We start from the raw sequence: 17829 nt of genomic DNA, 5'->3' as shown, positions 1-17829 counted from the left end.
AAAACAAAAAGGACAGGGTTCAGAGAGCTTCTAGGTAGGTGAACAGCAGTGACGCTGGGAGGGTGACGTGCTCAGGGAGGGCAGGGAAGCTCTGGGTCCCGTCTCAAACACCTTGTCCTATGCATCTCTTCCACTTGAATGTTATCTGTATCCCCTACCATATCCTTTGATAACTGTAAATGTAGGTAAACCGTTTTCTGAGTTCTGTGAGCTGCTCTAGCAAATGAACCAAACCCAAAGAAAGAGTGTTGGGAACTTCTGACTAATGTCTGATAGGTCAGAAATACAGGTGACAGCCTGAATTTACAATGGGCACCTGAAGTGGGGTAGTAGCAATCTTGTACTGATGCTGGCTGTAACCTGTGCAATACGACGCCGTCCCCAGGTACACAGTTCAGCTGTAGGACAGACACCCAGCTGGTGTTGCAGGGAATTGCTTGGTGGTGTAGGGGGAAACTCCCCACCACCATATTGGAATTGATACCACAACAGTTTTAAAGTACCAAAAGTTTCATGAAGACATTTAAAAACAATGCTGCCTTTCTGGAAACATAAGGGAAATCTAACATAGAAGGTTAGTGTTGTGGCTGGGGATGTAAAAGGAAGAAAACAGCCTGACCTGGGGCAGCGCAGTGGATGAAGCGTTGACCTGGAATGTGAGGTCGCCGGTTCAAAACCCTGGCCTCGCTCAGTCAGGGCCCTCAGGAGAAGCAACTATGAAGCAACTGGGAGCTGACACTTCCTCCCCTAACCCGCTTTCTCTTTCTCTCCTCTCTCTAAATCAATAAATAAAACCTTTAAAAATAAATAAATAAGTATAGTCTTTAGAAATGATTAGCCTGATCTGATGTACCAGTAGATATATGTATTTTAATTCCTACAAGATAACTGAACAAATGGTAACACACCCAGAACCAACCATTATGAGCTCCACAGAGCTTTTCTCTCTAAATTGTTTTTTTTTGCCTCACCTCACCCTAAATGTTTATCCTTTTACATTTCATCCTTTTTTCCTCTCAGCATTTCAAGGAGTTTTCTTTCATTTACTTTTTCTTACCATTCCATGTCTTTTTTCTATATTACTTTATGGCCTTCTAGTTTTCCTTCCCAATTTTTCTGTTTGTTCCTTTTCAGCAGTTCCTATTTCTTTCGTTTCCCCACTGCCTGTTTCTCATCATTTCACTCATCTCGTACATTTGTATCAGTTACTATTTCTGCTGGTAAACAACAGTCTGGGCAAAAAGCAAATAAAAAATTCCTACCACAATGTAAAGCCAGGAGCTAGGGCCAGGGCCACTATCACAGCAGCCTTCTGGCCTATGCAGGTTCGCATTGGATTCGGACAGTCGGTAAAGAAACCATGGAGCCAAAAACTGGTGGGCCATAGCCTTTAATCCTACCTTGCACCCGGCGGGCAAGTAAAAATACACTCTGGGCTCCAAAACCCAGTCACACTCAGTGCTCACAAAGCCACTGACTTATCTGAGTTTCCTAGAATCAAAGGTTTCTAGCTCACCAGACTTATTCTCCTCAGTTCCCCATCTCCTTCCTTATCCCAAATACAAACTCTACACAAACTGGCATCTCACTCAGCACTCCACCATCTTGGCTGCTTCTCCTGGCCTCCTCCACGTGGCCTTTCTCTGCTCTCCTCTGCTCTCTCTTCTAATGATAATCTCAGGAACCAAGAGCGCAAGCTCTCGTTTTGCCCCCATTTTATAGTGTAGAAATCCAAACCCTTAATCCAATATACATAATAGGGAGGTCTCTAATACAAAGACACTTCTGAGGCATGATTGGATTGTACCGCCCCACATCAAAAAGGGTGGGAAAGGCTTAATCCCAAAACCAAGCCCCAGGCTCCAACAATCCTGCCTGCCCCCAACACACATTAATATTACCTGGGCGACGGCCTCCTTGTGTCATCTTTAACAAAGTGAGCATAATACATTTTATCTGCCCAACACACTATTATGCACTAAAACCAAAGAAAACATTAAGGCAAAAAGGAGAAGCTCATGTTGAATCTATCAACTAAAGGAAGATTTACAATTAAGTTTCAGGTACTATACATCTAAAACAGGTATTTCTGGCTTGATCGTTATCCAGTGCTATCATCAGTTTTCAAAGTTTCCTTTTACAAGCCTGGAGGGTACTCTTTACTGTGTTCACAGTAAGTATTCAAATTTCTAGATATCAAACTGTTTATTATCAAAGAAGGTCTGTAAATTTAAGATAAAGAAACATGACCCAGCTTGCAATTTTCGGAGATACCATACCTAGCAGCCATTACTTTGTTGACCTAAGAAACAAAAACAATGCTGACAATTATTTTCTCTCCACTCACAGTAAGCTTTTACCTTGAAGAAAGGATCTTTTTAATATAATACTGCTAGAGCAGAGTCATGACACCAGACACTCCAGAAACAGATTATAAATGACAAGTCTTAACGTATTTATTATCAGTTTCTACTTGGAGAGCTCTAGTTTGATATATCTTCTCAACAGTCACTCATTAATATGAGTACCGGAGGGTCCTTTAGGGATTAAACATTCTCTGCTGGGATTAAACATACAGAGTCTAGTTTTGTGTTGCTTAAATTAGAAAACAACGACAGTAGCAACATTCGACCTAAATTTAATTTGGGTCTTTGATCTACTAACTAATATAATCTCTTCACTCATACAGAGAAAAATAAACTAAAAATCTTTCAAGAAAATCACCAGAATCAAATTGATTTTGGCCCATAGAAAATGTGTTTATAAATGAATAGAGATTACTTATCTGTTGGGCAGATAAAATACAGTGTGTCCGTAAAGTCATGGTGCACTTTTGACTGGTCACAGGAAAGTAACAAAAGATGACAGAAATGTGAAGTCTGCACCAAATAAAAGGAAAATCCTCCAGTTTCTGTAGGATGATGTGGCAGCATGTGCGCATGTGCAGATGATGACGTAACACCGTGTATACAGCAGAGCAGCCCACGGCCATGCCAGTGGAGATGTGGATGGTACAGAGGAAAGTTCAGTGTGTTCTGTGGCTTGCTAAATTCGAATCCGTGACCAAAGTGCAATGTGAATATCGGCGCGTTTATAATGAAGCACCACCACATAGGAATAACATTACTCGGTGTGATAAGCAGTTGAAGGAAACCGGCAGTTTGGTGGAGAAACCCCGTTCTGGTAGGCCATCAGTCAGTGACGAATCTGTAGAGGCTATACGGGATATCTACCTAAGGAGCCCTAAAAAATCTGTGTGTGACCCACATCAAACTGCACTGAATAGGTATGAAACTGGGAGAGTTTTTTTTTTGGTGCAGATTTCACATTTCTATCGTCTTTTGTTGCTTTCCTGTGAATGGTCAAAAGTGCACCATGACTTTACGGACACACTGTATATTATGCTCACTTTGTTAAAGATGGCGCTGCCCACGTGGAATACTGTCACCCAGGTGATGGTATTGGTTGCCCTCTTGCTTGGGATGGGCGTGACTATATTAATGTGTGTGGTGGGCGGGCTGTGGGCAGAAGGGATCCTTGTAGCCTGGGGCTTGGTTTTGGAACTAAGCCTTTCCCACCCTTTTTGATGTGGGGTGGTGCACTCTCATGAGGAATCCCATTATGTCTCAGATAAGTGACTCTGTATCAGAGACTTCCTTGTTTGTATATTGGATTAAAGTTTTTAGTTTCTACACTATAAAGTGGGGCAGACCTGGAGCTTGCTTTTGCTCTCTCTCGGTTCCTAAGAGTAGCATTAGAGAGGAGAGCAGATAAAGGCCACGTGGAGGCAAGGAGAGGCAGCCAAGATGGCAGAGTGCTGAAGGAGAAGTCAGTTAGTGCAGAGAGAAGGAGATGGGAAACAGAGGAAAATGAGGCTGGTGAGGTAGACACCTTTGATTCTAGGAAACTCGGATAAGTCAGTAGCTTTGTGAGCACTGAATGAGTGGACTTTGGAGCCCAGTGTGTGTTTTACTTGCCCGCTGGGTGCAAGCTAGGATTAAAGCTAATTAATGGTCCACCAGTTCTTGGCTCCGTTGTTTCATTACCATCTGTCTGAATCAAATGAGAACCTGCATGGGCCAGGAGGCTGTGATGGCGGCCGTGGCAACTAGCTTTACATTATCACTGATTAAAATGACTTTTTAAAGGTTTTTCAAAGTATTTTTTTTTTTTTAGTAACAATTAAAATCTTTCTCCAAATGAAATCCTCCAAGCTGAATCACAGAACACTTCTAGCTGGATGGGGTGTGGTGAACTAAGAAGCTCTCCCGGTCGGTCATCTTTCTTTCTTCCTTAAAGAAGGCTCCTGAAACAATGGTACAGAACCTTGCTGTAAGGCCAGGAGCCGCCATCGTGGCCATTCACATGCAGGTTCCCATTGGATTCGGGCAGATGATAAAGAAATGGCAGAGTCAGAGGATGGGGGGCCATCCTATTTATTGGTGTCTCACCAAGACAGGCAAACCACAAAAGAAGACAAGGGAAAAGCAGAAAACCAGCTCTTCCCATGAAGGGCCAGGGATCAGGGAAGCCCCTGCAATTGTGATAGCAGGAACTGTGTGTCCAAGCTCCTGGTCTGTCCCACTTTATAGTGTAGAAAACCAAAATCCCTTAATCCAATATACAAACAAGGAAGTCCCCGATACAAAGTCACTTATCCAAGGCATAATTGGATTCCTCATGAGAGTGCACCACCCAGATCATACAATCAGTCAAGGGTGTGGGGAAAAGCTCAGTCCCAAAACCAAACCTCAGGCTACAACGACCTGGCCTGCTTATAGTCTGTCCCCCACACCCAATATAAGTCACAAGCGAGCAAACATATATATCATATTTACAAACTTATTTGACCAACACTTGCAAAGCAAAGTTTAAAAACCATCGTCTTAAATATTTTTTTGGAGGAAATCAACAGCTGTTTCCTAGTAAAGAACAAAGCCATTTGACTCCTGCAATGACTTGTTTATAAAAGAATTAAAGAAAGCCCATAATGCCAAGTGCCAAGAAACCTTTCTGATGGAAGAAGCAAGGTTTTTGTTTTTTAATTTTTATTATGTTAAAATGGTTTCAAGTGTCCCACTCAATATAACACCCTCTACCCCCTGCATGCATAGTGCCCTCCATGCCACATGCAGTCTCTTTCCATCCCATCTCACTGCCTTTGACCCCTCCCTCAACCTCCAATCCCCCTTCCCTCTGGGATTTGTTGGCCTGTTATCTGTATCTGTGTGCTATGTATATATAATTTGGCTAATTCCTTCACCTTCTTTGATCCCATCCCCTTATCCCCCTTCCCTCTGACAGCTGTCCATCTGTTCCCTGTGACCCTGCCTCTGTTTCTATTTTGTTCCTCTGTTTATTGTGTTCATTAGATTCCACATATAAGTGAGATCATACAATATTTGTCTTTCTCTGCCTGGATTATTTCCCTTAGCATAATCATCTCCAGGTCCACCTATACCGTCGCAAAAGGGAAGATTTCCTTCTTTTCCACAGCTGCATAGTATTCCATCATGTATATGTAACATTTGGGCTGTTTCAAATCTTGACTATTGCAAACAATGCTGCAATAAACATGGGGGTGCATATCTTCTTTTGAATTAGTGTTTTGGGATTCTTAGGGTATATTCCTAAAAGTGGAATAGCTGGGTCATAAGGCAGTTCCATTTTGAATTTTTTGAGGAATCTTCATATTGTTCTCCACAGTGGCTGCACCAGTCTGCATTCCCACCAGCAGTGCAGGAGGGTTCCCTTTTCTCCACACCCTCACGAGCACTTGTTGTTTATTGATTTGTTTATAACAGTCAGTAAATGCTGTTCAGACAGCCATATGCAACAAATTGTGCTGTTCAGAGTACCCATAGGCAAGAAAGAAAAAGAGAGAAAGGAAGGGAGGACGGGAGGATAAGAAAATAGATTCTTCCTTCATACTAATGATCGAAAATCAACTGAAATGGATTATAGACCTAAATGTGGAAGTTGAAAAATAAAGCTTCCAAAAAATAAAACAGGAGATTGTCTGGCATATAGAAAATTTTCTTAAACAGAACACGAAAAGCATTAATTGTAAACAAAAATACAGATGTAAGAAATTACATAAAGAGTAATAATCTCTCTTTGTAAACTCTCCCCTCCCTACAAAAAAAGAAAACCACCAAAGAGAATCAAAGGGCAAGGCACCAAGCTACAACATGGGAGAAGGCATCTGTACAATGTCAAAAACTTTAAAGGGGCTGTCATTTTATCCTGCTTGCGTGCTAAAAGGTTAGCCTGCCAGTTTCATGGATGTTGGCGGAAGACATGAGACTTCTGAATCAGAAATGATCTCAAACAACAGTAGCCAAGTCAAGTAGCATTTGAATATGCCCTGTTTACCACTGATGCCTGGAACATAAAAGGTACTCAATACTTTTAGAAAGAATAAATGGTTAGAGGAGAACCATCACCAGCATTGCCTCAAGTTTTTTTGTTTTTGTTTTTTTAGTGAGAGAAGAGGAGGCAGAGACAGACTCCTGCATGCGCCCCGACCGGGATCCACCTGCAAGCCCACTAAGGGGCGATGCTCTGCCCATCTGGGGCCCTTGCTCTTTTGAAACTGGAGCCATATTTTAGAGCCTGTGGTGGAGGCCATGGAGACATCCTCAGTGCCTGGGCCAACTTACTCCAATTGAGCCATGGCTATAGGAGGGGAGGAGAAGAGAGAGACAGACAGAAAGAGAAGTGAGAGGGGGAGGGGTGAAAAAGCAGATGGGCACTTCTCCTGTGTGCCCTGCCGGGGAATCAAACCCAGTACAACCACATGCCAGGCCAATGGTCTACCACCGAGCCAAGTGGCCAGGGCTACTGCCTCAAGTTTTTATAGAGATTCCCCGTCTCTATCCCCAAGACAGGGGGTAGCATTCAGGTGGTGTTAACAATTCAAGACTCTCCACATATTTATTGAGTATCTGCAGATAAGCAGAGAAAGAGATATAGCTAATGTAGTCAATAAATAGTGTCCATTGTTATATTTGACTAGTGGATGGAGACAAAATGGATAGTCACAATTCATGAGAATCACAACTCCCTTGTTTTCTTGGACCTACTTGAGATCTTGTACAATAGTTCCTATCCCTTCATCCTCTTAACCATGTTTCCATGAACAGGACATAATCAGGTTTCCTAGCAGCCAGCTGGGTGAGATGACTGAGTTCTAAGATGTAGGACTGGAATAAGAGACTTTCACTTGAGACTCAGGTACAAATCATGTTTTTCAATTTAGTTTCAGTAGAGGCACCGAGCTGGGTTTTAGAGGTGAAGTATCACAAAGGATTGGATAGTAGAGTCAGATTCTCATGAGCCAGAGAGCTTAGCCACTATCAAGCTTTCCTAATCATCTCCAGGACCTGTGTACAAGCCGTCCAGTGGCACAAGAACAGCAGGGACATTCAACGAGACTTCCTAAATCTGGCTTCTAGCTCAGAATGTTTTCTAGTCAGAATAACAGATGAGCTCTCTAAGCAGAGTTCACAGATCACCTTACACAGGAGGAGCATTTAGGTTGTCACATCTCCAATGTACCTTAGGGGATTTAACAGTTTATATGACACTCTCTGGAAAGCCAGCCTCATTAATCTACAGATGCTAAGCCGTGTTTATCATAGGCTATCCTAACCAAGGACACTCTCCTCAAAGCATGCCATAAGCAAGATTTTTCCTTTTAAAGCTTTTCTCTTAACAAAATTCATTAGCCTATTTACCAGAGAGGTCAGTTATCAACGAGTTTAATTGGATTCCCTCCATTCTTTCTTTCCATAGAGTGTTTGCTGGGAAATCAAGAGAAATGGATGGCAGGTCAGCTGCTGACTCCTCCCCCAAAGAGGGACCAGGCTCTTGCCGGGATCATTAAAAAGCTGATGCTTTAATCTCCATTAAGACACGTTTTTGTAATTGTTTCTTGCACCAAGGAGATTTTATTATTAGAAAGAACAGTTTTTGATAGTCCTAACCACCTCAATAAGTGAACAAATGAATGGAGTTATTTAATAGGATGTAGCCATTTCATATGTATAATTTCAAAGACTATTTAATAATTAAATATTCCTAATTAACAAAGTAGAAAAAAAGACATCAAATTATATATCACTATGATTTCCATTATTGTAAATATTATATGCGGTCAAAGGAAATAAATCAGTAAAATAACAGTTTCTTTCAATAGATGGCTTATTTTATTCTTTATATTTCTTTATATGTTCCAAAGGCTTTATGAGGCCAAATTACTTGTGTAATTAAGAGAAATTACTAGAAAAATATTCTCAGTTTAAACATTTATCTGATGCTTGTCTGGTAAATAGACCTGGCAGTGCCCATACCCCACCCTCAGCCTCAGAAAGTTCAGCTGTCCCCCCATTGCCCCCTCTGCACCCTAACTACCCCTTCCGTTCTGACACTCCCACCACATTTGATTATACTTGCCCTGAGGACCTTGAGAACAAGGATCATTTCCTATATATTTTAGTATTTGCAGTGCCTAGCAAGGTGCCTCATACAAAGTAGATACTGAGTATATGTTAAACTAATAAATGCTGATGAAATCTTATTTTCAAGAGTGTTCATACCATCAATTGACGTTTGAAACAGTTTATGGTAGAAAATACCGTGGCTACAAATTACAGCTATGGATGTCTCCCCCGCCTTTTACAATTTCATTTCAGGTGAACCAATTTGATCTGTAAACTCTTACAAAAAAGCAGCATGCAGTTTGTCCAAAGAAATTACAGATTTTTTCATTTCGAAATTTCTGACTCCTGCTGCCGAACTTAAAGAAAAAGAAGAAAAAAGAAGGAGGTGAAGAAGGAGGAAAAGAAGAAGAGAATTAGTAGTAGCGACAGTAGTAGGAGCAGTCACAGTGCTTTGCCTTTGTTTCTGGATTTGAAACCTAAGACTAAGCATATGATGACAGTATGCATAGTAAACTGAAACAGTTGAACTCTAAAAAGAAAATATATACACAGCTGAAATGGTGGTGGAAACAGTCCATGCCGGTATGTCCAAGCTTATTTTCCCGGTGTGAACACATCACCGTTCTGTGCACTGTGCTGATGAGTGATGGAGGCCCGTGCTCCACAGTCACTAGGCATCCCTCGTCTCCGCTCAAGAGCATAACAGAAGCCATGTTGGGGATGCTTTTTAGTGTTTCTTCTAAAATATAATTTTTACTGTCAAAGTACCACTTTTTAAGGATTGTTATCTGGATGATTTATACAAATTTTAAAAATGTTACAAAATAATATAAGCTTCCTTTTACAATGAGCTCACAAATTAGATTTTACTTGTCAACTAGTGAGAACAGAAAACCAGAAGGGTCAGTATTTTAAATGTGATTGATTTCCTCTGAGGAAACGGACGGCATGATACATTACTGCAATAAGATATCTATATTCTTGTTATAAATCATACTCTCCGATTCGTGCTTTTCCACCTAAAAGCCAAGTAAACTTCTCTCTCCACAAACATCATGGCCACTTTCAAAAAAGACTACATATATATAATTTTTAGCATATTTTCCCACTTTTTTCTTACTACATTTAAATTTAAAATGAGGTGAGAAAATCTGATTATGTAGTATGCATGTCCATAGGATGTGACAAAATACTGTTCAATTATCCCCTGTATTCCTTCCCACATTCTTATCATCTGAAAATGGTTTGGGGAACAGATGTGTGCGAGAGTTGTATGTAACCTTTTTCTTCAAGTTTTATAAGTTTAATAGAAGATTCTAATTTTTCCACTGCTGTGTGGATAAATCAGTCCTTAATAATTGTATGATAAACTCAATTGCTTTGAGATCTTTCTCCTGTCGTCATTGTGCCTCCCAGTAAGCTTTTCAAGCTAAAATATCAGGTTAGATGACTATTTTCTTTTTTTTTTTCTTTTTTTTTTTTTTTGTATTTTTCTGAAGCTGGAAACGGGAGAGACAGTCAGACAGACTCCCGCATGCGCCGGACCGGGATCCACCCGGCACGCCCACCAGGGGGTGACGCTCTGCCCACCAGGGGGCGATGCTCTGCCCCTCCAGGGCGTTGCTCTGCCACGACCAGAGCCACTCTAGCGCCTGGGGCAGAGGCCAAGTGCACAGGCCATCTTTGCTCCAATGGAGCCTTGGCTGCGGGAGGGGAAGAGAGAGACAGAGAGGAAGGGGGGGGGGGATGGAGAAGCAAATGGGCGCTTTTCCTATGTGCCCTGGCCGGGAATCGAACCCGGGTCCCCCGCACGCCAGGCCGACGCTCTACCGCTGAGCCAACCGGCCAGGGCCGATGACTACTTTCTTAATTATATATAATATATTCTATGTGCACCTTAAATTTTTAAAGAATTTTAAAGACTATTATAGGCCGTGGCCAGTGGCTCAGTGGATACAGCATCAGCCCAGAATATGGACGTCCTGGGTTCGATTCTCAGTCAGGCACACAGGAAAAGCAACCATCTGCTTCTTCCTTCTTCCCCCTCCCTTCTCTCCCTCCTTCCCTCCTGCAGCCAGTGGCTCAAGAGGTTTGAGCGTGGCCCCGGGCACTGAGGATAGCTGGGTTCTTCTGAGCAGTCAGCCTCAGGTAATGAAAGTAGTTTGGTACTCAAGCATCAGCCCTAGATAGGGTTACCGGGAGGCTATCTCCCTTCCTCTCACCAAAAAATTAAATTAATAAAATAAAATAAAAGGAAAGGAAAAAGAGACTATTGCATATATATATTACTATTCCATATCTATTAACTTTAATCCTTTAAAAAAGTTTAACATCAAGAAACTGTTTCTCTCTCTCTCTCTCTCTCTGCTCTTTCATAGATCAATAAATAAAAAATAAAAGAAAGAAAGGAAACTGTTTTGAGGAGGAGAGAAAGAGAAGCATTAACTTGTTGTTCTATGTAGTTATTCATTGATTGCTTCTTATATGTGCCCTGACTGGGGTTTGAACCAGCGACCTTGGGCTCAAGCCGACAACCCAGTGCTCATGTCAGCAACTTTGGGACAGAGCTGGTGACCTCAGGCCTTGAACTAGTGACCTCAGCATTCTGGGTCAACGCTCTATCCAATGCATCACCACCACCACCAGTTAGGTGAAAAAAATTTTTTTTAACTTTTATTTGTATTTATTTTAGAGAGAGAGAAAGGAAGGGAAAGGGAGAGAAAAAGAGAGAGAGATAGAAAGACATCAACTTGTTCCTGTATGTTCCCTGACCAGCAATCGAACCTGCAACCTTTGTGTGTCAGGAAAACACTTGAAAAGTTCTAATGAATAAAGGGTAAATTTACATTTAAGTATCACGTTCATAAAAATATGTAAAAGATTAATATTTGGCCGTAGAATACAGATTACAAATGAGATAGTTTCCATATGTTTGTTCTCAATTTGAATTTGTATATAAGTTGAAATAGGTACATTTACCTATTAAATGCAACACAGATATTTATCTTAGATAGTATTTATTTTTACCTTTCTGTGCATATAAATACTTAAACATTTTCAAATCTACAGAACTTATCTGGTTCATAACCCAGGAACTTTATGTATAATGTTTTCAAAAGTTAAAATTCTGACTATTATGCAGGCTGCCTATTTAATATACACATGAATGAGTTCTGAGAAGAAAACTGAACAGAGAGCCATGGAGACCATCAAGTACCCTTGAGCATGACATCTTTCAGCAGACAAAGCAGATACAAGTCTAGTCTTCAACAAAACAGTACAGTGAAAAAATTTTTCCTTGTTTCCATCTCAAATATTCTTTTATTTATTTTAGAGAGAGAGAGAGAGCAAACAAACTTAGGAAGGGAGAGAGATGAGAACAAACTTGTTGCAGCACTTTTAGTTGTTCAGATTGCTTCTCATACATGCCTTGATGGGGGGGGGGTCCAGCTGAGCCAGTGACCCCTTGCTCAAGCCAGTGACCCCTTGCTCAAGACAGTGACCTTGGGCTTCAAACCTGTGACCTTAGCCTTCAAGCCAGCGAACTTGGGCTTTAAACCAGCAACCTTTGGGCTCAAGCCAGTGACCATGAGATCCTATCTATGACTCCATGCTCACGCCGGTGGCCCCACACTCAAGCCGGCGACCTCAGGGTTTTGAACCTGGGCCTCAGCATCCCAGGCCGATGCTCTACCTACTGCACCACCACCTGGTCAGGCCCTTCTCAAATATTCTTTCCACTCCTTTTCTCCCTCTAAGTGCCATCTTCTGTCCACAATACCAGGCTAGGTCATATTTGCTTCCTTGCTTTCTAGTTGTTCTTTGAAAGTGCAAATGAGGCTACATTATCCACCCTTTGGACTTTTACTAAAACACACACATCAATACATTTTCTTGCATATGCTTGCATTTAAAACCTTCAATTTCTTATTATGGGAAAGAAAGAATGCCCTTTGTTAAAGAAAAGTAATGCACTAATTAGGTGAGGAAGATCTAAAGAAAAAGAAACTCTTTTGTATGTGATACAGTGATAGAGCCATCCCTGATGGAAAAACATACCATAGACTTTTCATTTTTTGCAGTCAAATAATAAGAAAAAGATTGTGGTTGGACTATCAACTTTTCTTTGATCTTCTTAACCCCCAGACTTGTACATGTCAGAGAATTAGGCATTTTCTGTGCCTATAGATTGGGTTTCTGCTCTTAGCCCTTAATCATTATAATCACACTGCCAGAGACTCCGAGCTTCAGCTGGTGCAGGGAGCCCCCACGCCTCCCACAAAGACCAGCACGGAGGCCAGGAGGAGAGCTCCGCTGCTCAGGGAGGAGGGCTGTATGGTGACAGAGGCAGGGAGGAGAGCTCCGCTGCTCAGGGAGGAGGGCTGTATGGTGACAGAGGCAGGGAGGAGAGCTCCGCTGCTCAGGGGAGAGGGCTGTATGGTGACAGAGGCAGGGAGGAGAGCTCCGCTGCTCAGGGGAGAGGGCTGTATGGTGACAGAGGCAGGGAGGAGAGCTCCGCTGCTCAGGGGAGAGGGCTGTATGGTGACAGAGGCAGGGAGGAGAGCTCCGCTGCTCAGGGGAGAGGGCTGTATGAGGACAGAGACAGGGAGGAGAGCTCCGCTGCTCAGGGGAGAGGGCTGTATGGTGACAGAGGCAGGGAGGAGAGCTCCGCTGCTCAGGGGAGAGGGCTGTATGGTGACAGAGGCAGGGAGGAGAGCTCCGCTGCTCAGGAAGGAGGGCTGTATGGTGACAGAGGCCGGGAGGAGAGCTCCGCTGCTCAGGGAGGAGGGCTGTATGGTGACAGAGGCCGGGAGGAGAGCTCCGCTGCTCAGGGAGGAGGGCTGTATGGTGACAGAGGCAGGGAGGAGAGCTCCGCTGCTCAGGGAGGAGGGCTGTATGGTGACAGAGGCCGGGAGGAGAGCTCCGCTGCTCAGGGAGGAGGGCTGTATGACAGAGGCAGGGAGGAGAGCTCCGCTGCTCAGGGAGGAGGGCTGTATGAGGACAGAGGCAGGGAGGAGAGCTCCGCTGCTCAGGGGAGAGGGCTGTATGGTGACAGAGGCCGGGAGGAGAGCTCCGCTGCTCAGGGAGAGGGCTGTATGGTGACAGAGACAGGGAGGAGAGCTCCGCTGCTCAGGGAGGAGGGCTGTATGAGGACAGAGACAGGGAGGAGAGCTCCGCTGCTCAGGGAGGAGGGATGTATGGTGACAGAGGCCGGGAGGAGAGCTCCGCTGCTCAGGGAGGAGGGCTGTATGGTGACAGAGGCCGGGAGGAGAGCTCCGCTGCTCAGGGGAGAGGGCTGTATGAGGACAGAGACAGGGAGGAGAGCTCCGCTGCTCAGGGAGGAGGGCTGTATGGTGACAGAGGCAGGGAGGAGAGCTCCGCTGCTCAGGGGAGAGGGCTGTGTGATGACAGAGACAGGGAGGAGAGCTCCGCTGCTCAGGGGAGAGGGCTGTATGGTGACAGAGGCCGGGAGGAGAGCTCCGCTGCTCAGGGGAGAGGGCTGTGTGATGACAGAGACAGGGAGGAGAGCTCCGCTGCTCAGGGGAGAGGGCTGTATGGTGACAGAGACAGGGAGGAGAGCTCCGCTGCTCAGGGGAGAGGGCTGTATGACAGAGGCAGGGAGGAGAGCTCCGCTGCTCAGGGGAGAGGGCTGTATGGTGACAGAGGCCGGGAGGAGAGCTCCGCTGCTCAGGGGAGAGGGCTGTATGACAGAGGCAGGGAGGAGAGCTCCGCTGCTCAGGGGAGAGGGCTGTATGACAGAGGCAGGGAGGAGAGCTCCGCTGCTCAGGGGAGAGGGCTGTATGGTGACAGAGACAGGGAGGAGAGCTCCGCTGCTCAGGGGAGAGGGCTGTGTGATGACAGAGGCCGGGAGGAGAGCTCCGCTGCTCAGGGGAGAGGGCTGTATGACAGAGACAGGGAGGAGAGCTCCGCTGCTCAGGGAGGAGGGCTGAATGACGGTGTTTCCCCATCACAAACCACTGCGGGAAAACCTACACTCATTTTGACTGAGAGGTCAGCTTGTGCCCTTTAGGGGAGTAAGATGACGAGAAAGAGGAGTGGCCACTAAAGAACTTTGAGCCCTGGCTGTTAGGCCGTAAGAAAGTCCCTCTGTGAGCTTTCCACAGATGCATGGTCTGCGTGATGACCACTGAAATGCTGTATGATGCTAAGGGAAATGTATTCAATGGGGAGAAAACCAAACTAAAACTAAAATCATGCTTTGGTTATGTCAAAGCAATACTAATCACAATAAATTATGTGAACTGCTTTACATTTATGCCTAATTACCATATAGCACAATAATGATCATATTATTATTTTTGTCAGATTAACTTTGCTATAGATTTAATTATACATGCAAATTCTAAATAGTCAGTCCTTGTAATTGAGTGTTTTTGAACAGTTATTTACTGACCCCCTCTACATTCCAGACAACAAATTATATAAAGGGATTAAAAACAATTATTAAACAGCCCCTGCTCCCATGGGGTTTACATTGAGGAGAGACAAGGACTGGGCAAGTGTCAGAGGTACTGACAATCAATATATATTTTTTAAAAGTTAAAGAATTGAGAGGAATAGCAATCTCAGTCCTAGGGAGTCAGGTAAGAACCAGTTGAGTTAATCAAGAGAAAGGAGAATGAGTTAGAAAACTCTGAAGCAGAAGGAACAGGAAATGCTCTGGTCTCAGAAATGAGACACCACAAGGTGAGTGTGAGGAGCTGCTCAGCTGGAATACCATGGTCGTCCTGAGACGAGGAGGCTAGTGAAGTAAGGAGTAACCATGTCCAAAAGGACTTAGTATCAGACTAAGGAATCTGACATCTGAATGGCACGGGGGAACCAATGCAGGATCTCAGAAAGGAGAATGACAAGATCAGATTACATGTCAGATCAGATTTGGCTTTACTGTGGGGAGTGAGGGAAAGCTCACACCTGGAGCCCCACAGGGCAGTTAGGACCCAGTGGCAACGATTTTGGTGACACGCTGGTAGCTTACTTAGATCAGGCTTTTAAGGATGAAAAGAATCGGATGACTTTGAGAAATATTTAACAGAACTGAAATGTCTTACTGATAGACTGCATATGAGAAAAGGGAGTTGGAGATGAACTTCTGACTCAGGCAAATGTATGTATTACACACGTGCACGTACTGAGATGCAGAATACAGGAGAAGAGGCAGCTCGGTGGGTTCCTACTGGATTTTCTTATTTGTTGACTGGGGATGGGGTTGGGAGAAATGTAGAAATGAGGAGTTTCCTCTTGACAAACTGAATTTTATGTGTCTGAGGGGCTTCCAACTGGAAAGCAATGATAGGTAAATGAATATATAGGTCTCAGACAAAGGACAGAGATCTGAGCTTAGAGCCATAACTGGGAGACAGCATCTTATATCAGTTGAAGCCACCAGATACATAGGAAAGAGAGCTAATGTCAGTAGCCTAAAGAAACTCTAAATTGATGGGATGAACTAACTAAGAGCAAATAAAAAAAAAATAAGTAGAAAGAAAACCAGGAAAGCATATGAACACAAAAACCAAGGGAAAATGCTGCTTTAAGAGGAACGAGCAGTCAACAAAGTCAGGTGCAACAGAAAGTAACAACTGGTGCAGCCATTTTAGAGAAGAATTCAGTATATCTGTCAAAATACTGAAACTCAATTCCACTTAATATTTAATCAAGGAAAATGTTAGTATGTGTGTCCAATGAGATAAACTAAAGGACAGTTTGTAAAAGTGAAAAAAAAAACACGTAAGTATCCAAAAATAAATAATTAAATAAAATATGATAGACTGATCCAATATATTTCACAGAAATATAAGAGAAAAAAGTAGGTCTACAAGGAAAAGACTTTAAGAAATAATAAGTACAAAAATGACCAACAGTGGTCCTAGCCAGTTAGCTTAGTTGTTAGAGCACTGCCTACAGCACCACGGTTGCAGGTTCGACCCTGGATCAGGGCACGCACAGGACGTGATCAGTGAGTGCACAGCTGACTGCACGGTTGCAGGTTCGACCCTGGATCAGGGCATGCACAGGGTGTGATCAGTGCGTGTACAGCTGACTGCACGGTTGCAGGTTCGACCCTGGATCAGGGCACGCACAGGATGTGATCAGTGAGTGCACAACTGACTGCACGGTTGCAGGTTCGACCCTGGATCAGGGCATGCACAGGGTGTGATCAGTGAGTGCACAGCTGACTGCACGGTTGCAGGTTCGACCCTGGATCAGGACATGCACAGGACGTGATCAGTGAGTGCACAGCTGACTGCACAGTTGCAGGTTCGACCCTGGATCAGGGCATCACAGGACGTGATCAGTGAGTGTACAGCTGACTGCACAGTTGCAGGTTCGACCCTGGATCAGGGCACGCACAGGACGTGATCAGTGCGTGTACAACTGACTGCACGGTTGCAGGTTCGACCCTGGATCAGGGCATGCACAGGACGTGATCAGTGAGTGCACAGCTGACTGCACAGTTGCAGGTTCGACCCTGGATCAGGGCACGCACAGGACGTGATCAGTGCGTGTACAGCTGACTGCACAGTTGCAGGTTTGACCCTGGATCAGGGCATGCACAGGACGTGATCAGTGAGTGCACAACTGACTGCACGGTTGCAGGTTCGACCCTGGATCAGGGCACGCACAGGACGTGATCAGTGCGTGCACAACTGACTGGAGCAACAAAGGAATTCTCTCTCTCTCTCTCTTCCCACCTCTCTCTCCCTTCTTCTCTCTGTCTCTCTAAAAATCAATCAATCAATAAAATTTTTTAAAAAGAACATATTTTAGAACAATAGATACATAATGACAGCAGTTATTTTTAATGTACTTCTCTAGGTATATATAGTTGTAAAAGAAGCTATAAAAAAGTTTGAAAGACTACACACCAAACTTAAGTCCAGTAGTTAACCCTGTTACCAAAGTTGGCATTTGGTTGGGTCTTTAAATTGAGACCAAATGGAAGGAAAGCAGGAGACAGACACAGAAAGCTTGGTAACAAGCAGGAATAACCAGAAAAAAGATTTTTCCATGAGAGAGAGAAAAAAATAATATTCTCAGAAAGCCCAATTGCTTAAAAATAAATTAGCGGCCATAATGCTAATAAGCCATTATAAGATTTTGTGTCTATTAAAAGGTATAAGGTCTAACAATAGCAAGGCACATAGTAGGAATAAGTAACTAAGAAGGCAAATCAAGAAAGTTTAGCCTGACCTGTGGTGGCGCAGTGGATAAAGCGACAACCTGGAACACTGAGGTCACCAGTGGAAAACCCCGGGCTTGCCTGGTCAAGGCACATATGGGAGTTGATGCTTCCTGCTCCTCCCCCTGCCCTTCTCTCACTCTCTGCCCCCCCCCACCTCTCTAAAGTGAATAAATAAAA

General features: G+C 43.9%; 1 protein-coding gene across 4 annotated transcripts in view; it reads right to left on the bottom strand.

Annotated features, from left to right (window-relative positions):
• NSUN3 (NOP2/Sun RNA methyltransferase 3) overlaps positions 1-17829 on the bottom strand; it is a 59169-nt gene that overhangs the window by 20151 nt on the left and 21189 nt on the right. The gene's annotated exons all lie outside the window — the stretch shown is intronic.

The sequence above is a fragment of the Saccopteryx leptura genome, chromosome 8 (assembly GCF_036850995.1).
Source record: "Saccopteryx leptura isolate mSacLep1 chromosome 8, mSacLep1_pri_phased_curated, whole genome shotgun sequence".
Classification (NCBI taxonomy): Eukaryota; Metazoa; Chordata; class Mammalia; order Chiroptera; family Emballonuridae; genus Saccopteryx; species Saccopteryx leptura.
This window is presented reverse-complemented; position numbering and strand designations above follow the sequence as displayed.